At 45.9% G+C, this 18,009-nt stretch overlaps 1 protein-coding gene and 1 pseudogene across 1 annotated transcript in view; both read left to right on the forward strand.

Moving 5' to 3' along the window:
• LOC137525992 (guanylate-binding protein 3-like) overlaps nt 1–18,009 on the forward strand; it is a 199,690-nt gene that overhangs the window by 12,869 nt on the left and 168,812 nt on the right. The gene's annotated exons all lie outside the window — the stretch shown is intronic.
• Nucleotides 1,107–1,175, forward strand: LOC137526272 (U2 spliceosomal RNA; annotated as a pseudogene).

Raw genomic sequence — 18,009 nt, forward strand, 5'->3', positions numbered from 1 at the left:
TGCAGTGAATAGGACAGACCTCCCATGCAGCTGCAGAGAGAACACCGCACGGAGGGATTCCGCCTGCTTCTCCTGTTTCCGCATGTCTCCCGACAGCCTAACGCCTGCCTACAGCGGAATATCTCCGCACGCCTGTCACAACTAGCAACATTTTTATGAATTACCACCCTGAAGGCGGAAATACCGACAGCGGTGTTTCCCCGCTCGACTTTACCTTACCGACAGCACTTTTATGAATCGAGGCCATTATATTAGTAGGATTAGCACACATCAGGCAATGTCTATAGGCAACTGACTGCACTCAGATCAAAGGGGGCCGAATAATTATGCACACACCACTTTGCAGTTATTTATTTGTAAAAAATTTTTGGAATGATGTATGATTTTCGTTCCACTTCTCACGTGTGCACCACTTTGTATTGGTCTTTCATGTGGAATTCCAATAAAATTGATTCATGTTTATGGCAGTAATGTGACAAAATGTGGAAAACTTGCAACCCACTGTATATATATATATATACATATATATATATATATATATATATATATATATATATATATATATATATATATATATATATATATATCCTACTAATATAATAAATGGGAAAGTTTGGATGGTTGTTACTCTATCACGCAAAAACGGCTGAACGGATTTGAATGAAATTTGGCACACACATAGTACATTACCTGGAATAAAGTATAGGATACTTTTTATTCCCATAACCAAAAAGAGACAAATACAAATTTCACTGGAAAATGTAAACTGCAGCCATACACTGTTACACTGGAGGTGTGTTTAGCTTCTAAGGGTAGAATGGTTAATTTGCATATATTCAGCAGTGATGCACTGGGAGACATCTCAAGCTCACTCCAACCTGAATTATCACAAATTCTTTCTGTTTTAAGAAAGCAAACGTTTGTTTTTCTTAACATCTTAGTAAGGGGGCTTTTAAGACCATTGTAGTCCCTTACACACTGCAATGAGTTATGGGTCACCATGAGCTTGCTGGGTAGTCTGTACCTCTCGGTGTTACAAGCCCTACTGCATAGAGCCAAATTAATCTATGCCATGTACTGATAAGGATCAAACAATTCAAAACAGTCTCGCTTCTCGGCCTTTTGGCTAAGATCAAGTGTAATATCTGTTCTTGAAATTTTTGGGGGGACCTGGAGGGATGGCACTGTGGCAGGGTGTCCTACCTGGTCGTAATTCCCAGGGGTTGATTGAATGGATCTATACCATGGTCGAGGCTGAATGGCTGAGGGCATTGCTTAGGCGTACTGCCCCTTGAAGTGGCGCTCCAGGTGCACCTGAAAAAACCTGAGATGTGGCAGATCTCAGGCGGAAGTAGGGTGCTTTGGTCTGTATTGCCCATATGCATAGCCAACTAACGCAGCTCCCCGGCCTTTTGGCTATGGAGAGTGCAGAATTTTTATCACTCCGGCCGCAAGGTCGGGGCCAGCTTGCTGGTGCGGGGACTTCGGTTCCCACCTGGCTCCCTCTCAGGGGAGCCACGGACCATGTGGATGGCCACGTGGCCCAGGCCCTGTGGGCAACCACAGGGCAGTCCAGGGTCCTCCAGCCCTTCGGGTGTTGGAGGATGCCGCCAGTGTCCTCCGACTCTCGGGTTGGAGGATGCTTAGTACCCCCTGCGCCGATGGCAAAGGGGATAAGTTCCCTTCGGGGAACACTGGAAGGGCCCTGCTGTATTGTGGGGCCCGTGGCTACTCGTGCACGTTTTGTGGGGGTGCTTTAGGGCACTCACGCTTTTTCCGTGCACGGGGCTAATAGCCTTGCTTACCCGGGACTCCTGTTGCATGCAACAGGAGCCAAGACAAGCTAAAAAAAAAAAAAAACAGTCTGTATGCATGTTGGATTATTATGGCTCTGTAAAATTTAACAAGCTGACACATCATTGCAGTCCAGCAGTTCTGGATGTGTGTTTAGCTTCTAAGGGTAACAATGGTTAATTTGGATATTTTCAGCAGTGTTGCACTGGGAGACATCGCAAGCTCACTCCAACCTGAATTATTGCAAATTCTTTCTGTTTTAAGAAAGCAAACTTTTGTTTTTCTTACACTGTTAATGGTAGGGTTCTCAAACTTTGCACAGTTGGTCGTTGGGTGACTAGGATTATTATTCAGAAAAGTGGTTGAAGCCTATAAAAGCCAATCAAAATTCACCTAATGATTTTCAAGGGGAATATTTACATTTCTGCCATTCTTGCACTGTTAATGGCACAAGCCTCAAACCTGGTATAGTTGATCATTGGGTGACTGGGGTTCAATTTCAGAAAGGGGGTGGAGTTACAAATAGCCAATCAGATTTGTTTCATCCTAATGCAAATTATTGTTGCCAAACACCGCAAAGCTCACAAACTTGGTAATTGAGTAATTGATTAATTGTGTGTTAGGGTTAGGAAAGTGGGCACAGTAAACACCACCCAAATACATAAGCGGGCAATGCAGGGTCATAAGTGGGCGGAGACAAATACAAATTTTACTGGGAAAATGTAAACAGCAGCAATTTTACACTGTTAATGGTAGGGTTCTCAAACTTTGCACAGTTGGTTACTGGGTGACTGGGGTTAATATTCAGAAAAGTGGGTGGAGCCTACAAAAAACAATCAAAAATTACCTATTGATTTTTCAGGGGAATATTTCATTGCTGCAATTCTTGCACTGTTAATGGCACAAGCCTCAAACCTGGTACAGTTGATCATTGCGTGACTGGGGTTTACATTTATATAAGGGGGTGGAGCCCCAAACAGCCAATCTGATTTGTTTCATTTTAATGCAGGTTATTGATGCCAAAGACCGCAAAGCTCACAAACTTGGTCATTGAGTAATTGAGTAATTGTGTGTTAGTGTTAGGAAAAGTGGGCGCAGCCAAAACCAGCCAAATACATAATTGGGCAATGCTGGGTCATCAGTAGGTGGAGACAAATACAAATTTCACTGAGAAAATGTAAACTGCAGCAATTCTTACACTATTAATGGTAGGGTTCTCAAACTTTGCACAGTTGGTCACTGGGTGACTGTGATTAATATTCAGAAAAGTGGGTGGAGCCTACAAAAGCCAATCAAAATCCACCTATTAATCTTCAAGGGGAATATTTAATTGATGCCATTCTTGCACTGTTAATGGCACAAGCCTCTTGCACTGTTAATCACCTGTACCTGGTACAGTTGGCCATTGGGTGATTGGGGTTCAAGTTAAGAAAAGGGGTGGAGCCACAGCCAATCAGATTTATTTTATTTCAATGCAAATTATTGATGCCAAAGACCGCAAAGCTCACAAACTTGGTCATTAAGTAATTTTGTGTTAGGGTTAGAAAAAGTGGGCGAAGCCAGCACCAGCCAAATACATACCTGGGCAATGCCGAGTCTTCAGTGGGCGGAGACAAACACAAATTTCACTGGGAAAATGTAAACTGCAGCCATTCTTACACTATTAATTGTAGGGTTCTAAAACTTTGCACAGTTGGTCACTGGGTGACTGGGATTAATATTCAGAAAAGTGGGTGGAGCCTACAAAAACCAATCACAATTCACCTATTGATTTTCAAGGCAAATATTTAATTGCTGCCATTTTTGCACTGTTAATGGCACAAGCCTCAAACCTGGTACAGTTGATCATTGGGTGACTGGGGTTAAATATTTAGAAAAGGGGTGGGGCCACAAACAGCGAATCAGATGTGTTTCATTTCAATGAAAATGATTCATGCCAAAGACAACAAATCTCACAAACTTGGCCATTGACTATTGACAATTGTGTGTTAGGGTTAGAAAAAAGTGGCCACAGCCAACAGCAGCCAAATACATACCCGGGAAACATCAGGACATCAGTGGGTGGAGAAAAATACAAATTTAACTGCCAGAATGTAAACTGCAGCCATTCTTACACTGTCTGTCAATGGCAGGGTTCTTAAACTTTGCACAGTGGGTGACTGGGATTAATATTCAGAAAAGTAGGTGGAGCCTACAAAAGCTAATCAAAATTCACCTATTGATTTTCAAAGGAGTGGAGCCACAGACAATTATTGATGCCAAAGACCGCAAAGCTCACAAACGAGGTCATCATTGAGTAATTGTGTGTTAGGATTAGAAAAAGTGGACAGAGCTAACACTAGCCAATTACATACCCGGGCAACGCTGGGCAACCAGCTAATATATATATATATATATATATATATATATATATATATATATATATATATATATATATATATATAGACCAAAAGTTTTGATACACCTTCTCATTCAAAGAGTTTTCTTTATTTTTATGACTATGAACATTGTAGATTCACACTGAAGGCATCCAAACTATGAATTAACACATGTGAAAGCATAGTACATAACCAAAAAGTGTGAAACAACTGAAAAGATGTCATATTATAGGTTCTTCAAAGTAACCACCTTTTGCTTTGATTACTGCTTTTGCACACTCTTGGCATTCTCTTAATGAGCTTCTAGAGGTAGTCACCTGAAATCGTATTCACTTCACAGGTGTGCCCTGTCAGGTTTAATAAGTGGGATTTGTTGCCTTATACCACGCCTCCCTTGAGAAAGCTGGCCATCTGCCAGCGAAACATGTTGGGTCTCCCGGCGTAGTGAATCGGAGCTTGCTGCTCACCCCTTCCTCTCCCCGCTGTCACCGCGGGCTACTCACTGCTTGCTCTTGGGCACTCTGTACACCCTGGATAGTCCACCGACCACCCGGACTGAACCCTTGGAACTCTGGTCTAAGGTCCATATATGGGACTTTTCTGTCAGTCTAACTGGACGGTAGCCATTATGGCTTGATCCTATGCACACGCACCAACAGGAACCATCAATGCAGTTACTCTTTGAACAACAAGCCTGAGTTCGGCCTACATATCGTTGGAGGGTAAGAGCTATGCTGCTTGCATAGCATATGGATTCAACATTATCAGCTTTGCTTCACTGCATGTTGCTTTGCATTTCTCCACCTCCTTGTGGGCTGCTACAATCTCATTATGTACTGCAATGTCTTCCTGTTGCAATGTACAGAGTACTTTTGAACTAACTCACTACATCCTGGCTTGCACGTGTTATCTGTGCTCTTTTGCTACTAACCTAAATCAGACTATCACCATCTGCTACCAGCTAATACAGCTGTTTTAGCGTTTGGATATTATCTTTGCTGCATTAATTTTGCTTTAGCCCTTCTTGCTGGACATTTAAGATTGTGTTTATGATTTTAATGTGTAGTTAGTTCTTTGTGCGAGTGAGCGGCAAATGTTTGACAGCGCCGGGGGGGAGTTAGGTGGCCACCTGGCAGATTCTCTTTTTTATTATATATATGTCTGTTTAGTGTATGTTATTTGAATAATAAAAAGTTTTTTGATATTTTTATAAAAATCCTTGTGGTCGTCTTGACTCAAATTCCCTCAACTTCTTATCCTTAAAAAGTTATTTTTTGCCTTATAAATGGGGTTGGGACCATCAGTTGCGTTGTGGAGAAGTCAGGTGGATACACAGCTGATAGTCCTACTGAATAGACTGTTAGAATTTGTATTATGGCAAGAAAAAAGCAGCTAAGTAAAGAAAAACGAGTGGCCATCATTACTTTAAGAAATGAAGGTCAGTCAGTCTGAAAAATTGGGAAAACTTTGAAAGTGTCCCCAAGTACAGTCTCAAAAACCATGAAACGCTACACAGAAACTGGCTCACATGCGGACCGCCCTAGGAAAGGAAGACCAAGAGTCACCTCTGCTGCGGAGGATAAGTTCATCCGAGTCTCCAGCCTCAGAAATCGCAGGTTAACAGCAGCTCAGATTAGAGACAAGGTCAATGTCACACAGAGTTCTAGCAGCAGACACATCTCTAGAACTACTGTTAAGAGGAGACTGTGTGAATCAGGCCTTCATGGTAGAATATCTGCTAGGAAACCACTGCTAAGGACAGGCAACAAGCAGAAGAGACTTGTTTGGGCTAAAGAACACAAGGAATGGACGTTAGACCAGTGGAAATCTGTGCTTTGGTCTGATGAGTCCAAATTTGAGATTTTTGGTTCCAACCACCGTGTCTTTGTGAAAAGGTGAACGGATGGTCTCTACATGCCTGGTTCCCATTGTGAAGCATGGAGGAGAAGGTGCGATGGTGTGGGTGTGCTATGCTGGTGACACAGTTGGGGATTTATTCAAAATTGAAGGCATACTGAACCAGCATGGCTACCATAGCATCTTGCAGTGGCATGCTATTCCATCTGGATTGCGTTTAGTTGGACCATCATTTATTTTTCAACAGGATAATGACCCAAAACATACCTTCAGGCTGTGTAAGGGCTATTTGACCAGGAAGGAGAGTGATAGGGTGCTGCGCCAGATGACCTGACCTCCACAGTCACCAGACCTGAACCCAATCGAGATTGTTTGGGTGGGCTGGACCGCAGAGTGAAGGCAAAAGGGCCAACAAGTGCTAAGCATCTCTGGGAACTCCTTCAAGACTGTTGGAAGACCATTTCAGGTGACTACCTCTTGAAGCTCATCAAGAGAATGCCAAGAGTGTGCAAAGCAGTAATCAAAGCAAAAGGTGGCTACTTTGAAGAACATAGAATATGACATATTTTCAGTTGTTTCACACTTTTTGGTTATGTACTATGCTTTCACATGTGTTAATTCATAGTTTGGATGCCTTCAGTGTGAATCTACAATGTTCATAGTCATGAAAATAAAGGAAACTCTTTAAATGAGAAGGGGTGTCCAAACTTTTGGTCTGTACTATGTATATATATATATATATATATATATATATATATACTAGCTGATGATCCGGCATTGTGTAGTTACAGTGGGTTGCAAAAGTATCCGGCCCCCTTGAAGTTTTCCACATTTTGTCATATTACTGCCACAAACATGAATCAATTTTATTGGAATTCCACATGAAAGACCAACACAAAGTGGTGTACACATGAGAAGTGGAAAGAAAATCATACATGATTCCAAACATTTTTTACAAATAAATAACTGCAAAGTGGTGTGTGCATAATTATTTGGCCCCCTTTGATCTGACTGCAGTCAGTTGCATATAGACATTGCCTGATGAGTGCTAATGACTAAATAGAGTGCACCTGTGTGTAATCTAATGTCAGTACAAATACAGCTGCTCTGTGAGGGCCTCAGAGGTTGTCTAAGAGAATATTGGGAGCAACAACACCATGAAGTCCAAAGAACGTACAAGACAGGTCAGGGATCAAGTTATTGAGAAATTTAAAGCAGGCTTAGGCTACAAAAAGATTTCCAAAGCCTTGAACATCCCAAGGAGCACTGTTCAAGCGATCATTCAGAAATGGAAGGAGTATGGCACAACTGTAAACCTACCAAGACAAGGCCATCCACCTAAACTCACAGGCCGAACAAGGAGAGTGCTGATCAGAAATGCAGTCAAGAGGCCCATGGTGACTCTGGACGAGCTGCAGAGATCTACAGCTCAGGTGGGAGACTCTTTCCATAGGACAACTATTAGTCATGCACTGTACAAAGTTGGCCTTTATGGAAGAGTGGCAAGAAGACAGGCATTGTTAACAGAAAGCATAAGAAGTCCCGTTTGCAGTTTGCCACAAGCCATGTGGGGGACACAGCAACCATGTGGAAGAAGGTGCTTTGGTCAGATGAGACCAAAATGGAACTTTTTGGCCAAAATGCAAAATGCTATGTGTGGCAGAAAACTAACACTGCACATCACTCTGAACACACCATCCCCACTGTCAAATATGGTGGTGGCAGAATCATGCTCAGGGGGCACTTTTCTTCAGCAGGGACAGGGAAGCTGGTCAGAGTTGATGGGAAGATGAATGGAGCCAAATACAGGGCAAACTTGGAAGAAAACCTCTTGGAGTCTGCAAAAGTCTTGAGACTGGGGCAGAGGTTCGCCTTCCAGCAGGACAATGACCCTAAACATAAAGCCAGGGCAACAATGGAGTGGTTTAAAACAAAACATATCTATGTGTTAGAATGGCCCAGTCAAAGTCCAGATCTAAATCCAATTGAGAATCTGTGGCACGATCTGAAAACTGCTGTTCACAAACGCTGTCCATCTAATCTGACTGAGCTGGAGCTGTTTTGCAAAGAAGAATGGGCAAGGATTTCAGTCTCTAGATGTGCAAAGCTGGTAGAGACATGCCCTAAAAGACTGGCAGCTGTAATTGCAGCAAAAGGTGGTTCTACAAAGTATTGACTCAGGGGGCCAAATAATTACGCATACCCCACTTTGCAGTTATTTATTTGTAAAAAAATGTTTGGAATGATGTATGATTTTCGATCCACTTCTCACATGTACACCACTTTGTATTGGTCTTTCACGTGGAATTCCAATAAAATTAATGCATGTTTGTGGCAGTAATGTGACAAAATGTGGAAAACTTCAAGGGGGCTGAATACTTTTGCAACCCACTGTAATAAGTACTGCAGTGCTTAGTTGTTAGAGACTAGTACTGTCTGTGTTAGCTTACTACTACAGATCACTGCATTTCTGCTGCGCTGCTGATTGTCAGTGTGTGTGACAGATAGACCATCCGTTAGTGTGCACACTGTCTTTTTCTTCTACTCAGTTGTTTGTCACCCCCGTGCTGATTCATCAAAGTCCAACACCGATTTCAATAAAGTGCAAGTATCCCACATCCATCTGGTGACATCATCATCACACAAACTTGCACTATGTCTGCTGGCACTGGCACCCAGGGGAAGGGCATCAAGGGCAAGAAGAGAGGGAACATTGCTGGTACTGTCACCCAGGGCTGTGGAGTCGGTCCAAAAATCCACCGACTCCGACTCCTCAGTTTAGGATTCCACCGACTCCGACTCCGACTCCGACTCCACGACTCCGACTCCTCTAATTTGCATATTACAATTTTGTTGATTAAAAGTATGTAGCATGAAATTCGTCTCTTAACTGCCAACGCTTAGGAATTTTACAAGACAACTGAAGTGAGAAGGATATGTAGACTACTATATTTATTCCCTTTAGACTAAAACTAGTCCTTGGTAAGAGTACTTGTAAAAGGTACAAACCGGAACAAAGAACATCTATCAGGCCCTAGGCAATGTAAGTGTGGGTACATGTAAGAATGATGTGCAGGTACTCTGCAGGGGAATGAGGAGATTGTAAACAGACAACACCTCTGTGTTCAATGTGCACAGCATTCTCAGTGGATTCCCTGCAGCTCTGTGGGGAGTGCATATGTAGAGTATAGTACTATTGTGTAACAAAGTAAACCTGAGACAGATGAAATTAAAGTTTTATACATACCTGGGGCTTCCTCCAGCCGCCTTCAGGATAATCAGTCCCTCGTTGTACTGCTCCACCACCTGGATCTTCTGCTATGAGTCCAGGTACTTGAGCCAGTCAGGCGTAGTGCGCATGCACACACTCCGCCGCCAGGAGCATACTACACCTGTGCAGCACTATTGCGCAGGTGCAGAATGTTCCTGGCTGTGGGAGCGGCATGCGGCCGGACTGCGCTGACTGGCTGAATTACCAGGACTCATAGCAGAAGATTCGGGTGGTGGAGGACAGCGAGGGACTGATTAGCCTGAAGGGGGCTGGAGGAAGCCCCAGGTATGTATAAAACTTTACTTTTCATCCGTCTCAGTTACCCTTTAATTTGTAGTCACCAAACCAAATTTTAATAACATATCAAATTATTTGATTTCATCAGCAAAGAGAGTGCATACATTTGCATAAATCAGCATCAATGCGGAATTATTTCCATCTCGTTGACCATCTCTATTAGTGACATGGCTACACATCAGGCTTTATTCTTACAGCATAGATGTTATTTAGTATATATAAGAGATTCCTGTGTACACATCATATATACAGTCAGAATCAGATATGTATATCTGACCTTAAAAATACGGGGACTGCTTTATTGAAGCAGCACAAGTAACTAATTTTGATTGGTTTATTTCATTTTTGTGGACAAAGCACAGCTTTTACTGTATATATACTGTATATATACATTATTTTTAATGACTATTATCTGAGAAATAGAACATTTTATCATATTTTCTATTTTAATTACAGTTACAAATTCATTAGGAGTCGGAGTCGGAGTCGGTGCATTTTTTCCCGACTCCGACTCCAGGCACCCAAAATTGCCCGACTCCACGACTCCGACTCCACGACTCCGACTCCGACTCCACAGCCCTGCTGTCACCGCCAGCAGTTCTGCCACACCAGTGTCCATTCCGCAGCTATCCACTGGCCGTGGATGCACTGGGCGCCCAGCTGATAAGGGGAGTCACGCTGCAGAGGCACAGCAGTGTGTAGTGGCCATTTTTCAGCATGGTCGGTGCTGCAAATTGGAGGAGAAAGACGCCGAGCCTGTGATGCAGCTGATGGTGGATGAGCAGGACACCACCACCAGCTCTACAACAGAGAGCTCCACCCCCACCACCACTCCTGTTCACAGGAGCAGCAGCAGCCACCTAGCAGCAGTGCATGGGGACTCGTCGGTCATCATGTTGACCCCAGCGGGCAGCCTAACCTCAGTCAGTGCGCTCTGTAGTCCAGAGCCAGACACCGCAAGCGCAATCAGGGCTGTTACCACCACTGACTTTGAGAAGGACATTCTGGGCGCACTGGGGTTTGCGGAGGAGTCAAAGATGGCGATGGTGATTGTTGGGGGGATTCCTTGCCTGAGGTGTCAGCAGAAGAGGAGTTTGGGGAGTCAGCAACATCCCAGCCATTGTTTGAGGAGGGGGCGTATGATGCTGATGATAATGATGACGTTATGAAGGACCGTGACTTGGCTCTGAGTCTGAGGAGGAGGATGCATCCGTGGGTCTGCAACAGAGGACCAGCATCACTGACATTGCCAGGAGCACCTCCAGCTTCATCAACCACCTGGCCAACAAACATCATCATGAGCATGAGGAGTTCAAGAGGCTGAAGGAAGCTGGTGCTGGCAGTGTTCCTCTGACCAAAAGCACCACCAGAACCCCCTTTACCAGTGCCACTCCTATTGACACTGAGGCCTGTTCAGGCAGCCAGTCCTCCTCAGTTGTCTCCTCTGCTCCCTCCTCCTCTTCCCGTGCCACCAAAAAGCGCCACAAGACCCTTTTGGATGAGTCCTTTGTGGTCAGGGCTCAGCCTCCCAGCAGCTATCGGATCTGCCAGCTTAACGGCCTGCTTGCACAGGCCATGTCCTCCCAGCTCCTCCCGTTCTCCTTGGTGCAGGAGGAGAGCGACATGCGTGCACTCCTGCAGAGCACAGTGCCGGATTGGCCAATACCCAGCCGGCACTACTTTTCACGCACGGCCATCCCAGCACTGCACCACTTCGCGATGGCCAACGTGGAGCGTGGGCTGGATCATGTGGTGGGGGAGTGGGTCCATGTGACCATGGACTCCTGGAGCAGCAGGTTCAGGACAGGCCGCTACCTGTCCTTTATAGCTCATTGGGTCAGTTTGGTGGAAGGCAGTGAGAAGGGCACAGTAGCATCATCAACACAGTGGGTTGTGCCACCTCGCAGCAGGGTCAGGAGAAGTGCAGCAGGTTCCAGCTCTGATCCGATTCCATCCTCCAGCAAACCCGCCGCCAAACACCCCAGCAGCAGTGTGAAGGCCCGCCACTGCCAAGCACTGCTGGAGATGGTCACCCTGGGCAAGAACAAACTTACGGCAGACCACATCCTGGACAAACTCCAAGAGCAGGAGAGGAATTGGCTGACCCCCAGAGGCCTCAGAGTCGGAGAGGTGGTGTCCGATAATGGGGCCAACCTGGTTGCTGCCATCCACCGGGGAGACCTCACCCACATCCCCTGTCTGGCCCACGTCCTGAACCTGGTGGTGCAGAAATTTCTGAGCACCTACCAGGGGATGGAGCCACTTTTGAAAGCGGCTTGGAAAACAGTGGGTTATTTCCGCCACTCGGGCGGTGCCTCAGCGGCCCTGGAAGCTGTGCAGATGGAGCTGAACCTCCCACGCCACCGGCTCATTATTGATGTTGCAACACGATGGAATTCCACCCTGGCCATGTTAGAGCATCTGGTTGAACAGACTACCTGGCCAGAGCCACCGCGGATGCCACCGTGTTCGGGACCGGCACCACCCAACTCCCGGACATCATCCTGAATGCAGAGTGGGAAAAAATGCGGCTGGTGTGCATGGTGCTGGCACCCTTCCTGGAGGCCACCAACATGGTCAGCCGGCACCGTGCGTCGCTGTGTGAGTGGGTGACCATGGTGTGCATGCTGGACAAGGCCCTCAATGCTCTGCTGGAAGTGGGAGAGGCAGCCTTGATCCAGCAGGAGCAGCAGCAGTAACCTTTACAATCCACCTCTGTGCATCAGGAGGAGAAGGTTGAGGACTTGGAGTTGGAAGACTTGGAGGAGTTGGAGGTCCCTGACCTTGTAGATGAGGGGTCACAGCCGAGTGCAGCTGCAGTGGTGCGGGGATGGAGAGAGCAAGGGGAAGCTCAGGAATAAGAGGAGGAGGACAGCACTGGGGGTGATGATTCAGAGTATGTGTCAGCAGAGATGGCAGCCCTCTTCCCCATGGCAGCGCACATGCTGCAGTGCCTGCGCAGTGACCCAAGGGTCAAGCAAATGCGTGCTTGGGAGGACATGTGGATCACCCAGATGCTGGACCCATGGCTGAAGAGGAAGCTGCATCAGTTCCTGCCTGCAGGAGGAGACCCTGTGCGGCAAATGAGAGACTGGCAGCGGTCCCTGGTTTGGCGCTTGGAGGAAGCCTTCCCCCAGACTCCCCCCCCCCCTGCTGTCACAGTCCAGCCAGCACAGCAGCAGGTGCCTGTGTCCATCAGCAGCAGGCGCTTATCAAACCTGCTGTCTCTCACAAAGGCACTGTACGCCACGCTGGTACAGCTGCCGACTGAGGAGGTGCCTGCAGCAGTATGTGGCTCTCAAAGCCAGAACCAGCACCTGACCTGGATGGTGGCAGACTACATGGGGTCCTACAGCGGCCTTGAGAGCGACACCCCTGTGGACCCCTTGGATTACTGGGTCAAGCACCTGGATATTTGGAGCAAGCTGGCGCAGTACGCCCTGGAAATCCTTGCTTGCCCCCCTTCCAGCGTGCTGTCCGAAAGGTGCTCCAGTGCGGCCGGTGGCGTGGTCACCGAGAAACGCTCTCATCTGTCCACCCAGTCTGTGGACAGACTGACGTTTCTTAAAATAAACCAGACTTGGGTGGTTGGTGAATTCCTGGCCCCTGTTGTTGGCAAGAGGGGGAAATGAAGTGGTTGGAAATCACTATGTCTGCCTTACCACCCTTTACCACCACAACCTCCAGGCTCTGTCTTGAGTCATAAACCTGGTTCAAATTTTTTTTACAGCCATGGTACCAACACACTAGGTGCCCTGGTGAACTATGTAAACACAATTGCTGTGTAATTTTTTTGGAGGTGTCTGTGCTGTCCGAGTTGTGGGGAGGCCCCAACTGCGGCAGTTATGACCGCTTCCTGGAACCTCTCCTAATGTTTTAACTGTGCCGTGGTACCAACAAACTAGGTGCCATGGTGAACTATCTATTCTGCCTGCCAGAAGTTACACTTCTACTTCTCCTCCTGTCTCCTGCTGCCTGTGCTGCTCCCACTGCCAGGGTGCATCTACCTACTCCACCTGCTGCTGCTGCTGTCTGTGGTACCCACCAACACCAGGGTCCACACAAAACTATATCTTCTGCTGCCACTGCCACCAGCTATTACGCCACTACAATAGCTGCATCTACCTACTGATCCTGCTGCTGCTGCTGTCTGTGGTACCCACTGACACCAGGGTCCACACAAAACTATATCTTCTGCTGCCACAGCCACCACCTACTACGCCACTACAATAGCTGCATCTACCTACTGATCCTGCTGCTGCTGCTGCTGCTGTCTGTGGTACCCACTGACACCAGGGTCCACACAAAACTATATCTTCTGCTGCCACTGCCACCACCTATTACGCCACTACAATAGCTGCATCTACCTACTGATCCTGATGCTCCTGTCTGTGGTACTCACCAACACCAGGGTCCACACAGAACTATATGTTCTGCTGCCACTGCCAGTCTGCCACTGCCACCAGCTATTACATCACTACAATAGCCTGCCACCAGCTGTTACGCTACTACAATAGCTTTAATTTTTTTGGAGATGTCTGAGCAGAAAACTGTGATGTCCCAGTTGTGCGGTTGGACTTTGGACACGATGTGGGCTGCACGACTGCTGTCTGGAACCTAGTCCTGATGTTAATTGACAGCCATTTTTTTTATTATTTTAAGTCCCTACATAATCAATTAGTGTTTCCCTTAAAAAAAACATGATGCCACATGCCTCATTTACCCTAAGGCCACTTTCCATTTTTCTATCCGTATATCCGAATCCGCCCGGATATCCCGGATAATGCGCTCGGATTTTCACGTGTATGCGGACACCGCAAAGTTCGGATTTGGATATCCGATTCGGATCCGGATATCTGGGTATCCGGATCCAGATCAATTCGGATTTTGAAAAGGGGTATCTGAGCACCCCTGATTCCAGGTAATGTACTATGTGTGTGCTTCAATCAAATCCATTCAGCCATTGTTGCGTGATTGTGTAACAAACATTCAAACATCCAAAATTTCACATTTATAATATTAGTAAGATACTAAAAATATTAGCATTAAAGAGGAGCTGTCAGCCATACTATCTCAGAAAAAAACAACACATATATAAGTACATAAATACTTCCTCTACTTACATAACATATGCATTGCACTTTCCACATTTTGATTTTTAGTGATTTTTCTATAGTTAAAAAAAAGAGAAAATCCTATGGCCTCAATTCACTAAGCGGTTTAGACTAGTTTACTGATGGTTTTTAGTCTACTGATGGTTTGTCAGTTGCATCAAAGGAGCATTCACTATTACCAAATGTTTAAGACCTGTTTTTTAGGCCTAGTCTTAAGCATTTGGTAAATAGGTTGGTAAAGCAGGGGAAATGATCAAAAGATGCAATTCACAAACGAGTAGCTATGGCTGACATCCTTCTCCTCTGATGAGCTCTCCTCTGGATACAATTAAACTCCTGCATAATTAATTCAAAAGGTTCCATCCTCACATCTAATATTCCTCACAGAATTACTTTACCTACAAAAATCAGCTGGCCTAATCGCTGTCAGAAAAAGTGGGCGTGGTTACTCTTTGTTTGTCTCTACAAATTGTGTAATTACTGAATGTTAGACCAGATCTAAAAACAGGTCTAAAACATTACACCAAACCATCAGTAGACTAAACATCATCTGTAGACTAGTCTAAACTGCTTAGTGAATTGAGGCCATTGAATTGTAATGGCGCATCCCCGCTTGAATGGGAGGTGAGAAAATAACACCTGCCCGACTTTGGTTACACCCAGGTCTTGTAGGTGCGAGATATAGCGGCTGAGGCCGAGAAAGCCAGAGTACCACCAGAGCGAACAAGACTATGCAGCTGGGTGATATTAGGTAGTAGAGCGGAATGCTCTTGTGGAGGAAGTTACACAGATCATCACAGGAGCTATGGACAAGAGAGCAAGATTGCTCAGAGTGACTGCCGCTCTGAGCTTCCGATAACAGCCACAAATAAACAAGACACAATGGTTGCACAGTGCGACCGCAGCACTGAGCATCTGATGTCTACCACACTGAGTAACAAGGACAGACAACAGACAGACAGAATGTTTGTGTTAGGATCCCCAGTTCTGCCTGTCATTGCAGTGATGGGCTGACTTTGCATTTGTTTCAGTCTGCACATTACTGCAATGGAATTGTATGCAAGTCTGGGAGGATTCTCAGTTCTGCCTGTCATTGCAGTGATGGGCTGACTTTGCATTTGTCTGCACATTGCTGCAATGGAATTGCATGTGTGTGTGTGAGGATTCCCAGTTCTGTTTCTCACTACTGCAGTGAGATTGCATGGGAGTGTCTGAACACCTGCAAGGTGAGCGCCTCGTTAGTGGAGTACTTAAGATCCAGACTTCCCAGCAGCCGTTGCTGTCGCCTTAGTTGTCCTCCCTGCTTGTGCAGCCTCTGTCCTTGTTCCTGTCCCTGCCAAGAGAATCCTGTGGCCTGCTCTTGTCTGAGTCCTTGGAGTCATAACATGTCTTGTTCCTGTCTTCAGTGTCTTGCCTGAGTCCATGGATTTATAATCTGTCTGTTTGCTCCAGTCCTGCCTGACTTCTTGGAGTTATAGCCCGTGTGTTTGCTTCTGTCCTGTATGCTGAATTCTGGATGAATATCTACATACCTGCTGGTGGATTTGAAGCTATTAATACTGTCTGGGTAAATACTCCTGCAAAGCTGCTTCATGAGCATAATGTTGCATGCTTGTTCCTGAACTGTTTGGAAACTAGTTTGAATGTTTTTCATGTACATACCTTCACTGTAAATACAACATCACTTTGCATCAAATCCTGGGCGTCTGCATCTTTGGGAGTTCATCTGCACAATGCTAAGCCTCGCCAGACAGAATGCCTGCTGGTGAGCATGACAGTTTGCCAATCTAATCGCTGCCCCAGCGCTAGCAAACATCCACACTGACACAGAAAATACAAACAAGTAGGAGCATAGCTAATAGCAACAGCAGCTTATAGTTACGTCCACAGGAACAGGATTAGCAGGAACAGACAGACAGAAGGATTATTTGCCAATTTAATTTCTGCCCCAGCAATAGCAAACATCTACACTGGCATGGACAAGACAAACAAGTAGGACCGTAACTAATAGCAACCACAGCTTATAGCTATGTCCACAGGAACAGGACTAGTAGGAAAACTACCAGTCATCAATGTGGTGATGGCAGAATCCAAGCTATCAGGATCGTCCAAGCAAGAAAGACAAGGTTAAACAATGCAATATATAATTCACATGAAGGACCCAGCAACCAGCTAAGGTCAGATCTGAAAGGAGGAGCAGGCTTTTCTATGGACATTAGCCAATAAGAGCAGACATGCAAATTCCCACACAGTTGAATGGTAATAACTCAATCCTGTGTTAGTCTGATCGAAGGCTGCAAGCTGAAAGCAGAAGGAAAGGATTCTCATTACAAATGCAAGCAATATTATGCAACAATATGCATGCAGGAAATTCAGAACTGGCTGGTTGCAGTGGAACTGCAACCAACAGGGCAGGCTACAGAAAGGATCCTGACAAGGTTTTTCCATTTGATCTGTGTCTTATCTGTATTTTGAAGCCAATCCTGATGTAATTTCATCCATTAAGGTAGCCACCCATCTAGCAATGTATGGGCAGATTCAACCAAGTGACAAATCTCTCTCTTATCAGATTCGATAAGAGAGAGAGATCTGTCAGCTGCCCATATACCACAGGCCGATTCCCCATCAATAGATCCAGAATCGGCCCTGTGCGCTGCCTCGTCGCTGTACTCCCCTAATGCCTGCCGTGCCAAAGTGTATACATTACTTGTCCTCGTCCTCTGCTTGTTCCCCACTACTCTGGGCACATTCTCCTCTTCCGCATACATGCATGCTCCACATGGTTTCCTAGTAAGGGCACGCATGTGTGATGTCACACGCGCCCTTACCAGGAAACCACGTGGGGTGTGCATGTATGCGGAAGAGCAGCGGGGGACAAGCGGAGGTCGCGGACAGGTAATGTATACACTTTGGCACAGCGGGCATTAGGGGGGCACAGCGGTGAGGCGGCAGATGGTTTTGTTGATCGTCGGGTAGTTGCACACCGTTCCCGCCGCGCACCCGACCAACCAACTTTGCCATGACATCTTGCATGTGCTATCGACAATGCGTCCAGTTTCTGTCCCAAAATTGGTCGCTTTGTTAGTTGGACATGCACTATAATAATAAAATTGGATGGTCAACCGGCCGCCAAGTCGCCTGATGTATGGCCACTTTAAGGCCCCATTCACACGTAAAAACGAAAATGCAAACACAAGCAATTTGCGTTTTTGTGCGCAGTTTTTTTGTTTTCATTACCCGGTGCTCCACGGCGCACCGCGTTTTTTGTAAAAATCGCTTTTCTAATCGCTTTTTCAGA

Source organism: Hyperolius riggenbachi, chromosome 7 (genome assembly GCF_040937935.1).
Source record: "Hyperolius riggenbachi isolate aHypRig1 chromosome 7, aHypRig1.pri, whole genome shotgun sequence".
Lineage (NCBI taxonomy): Eukaryota > Metazoa > Chordata > Amphibia > Anura > Hyperoliidae > Hyperolius > Hyperolius riggenbachi.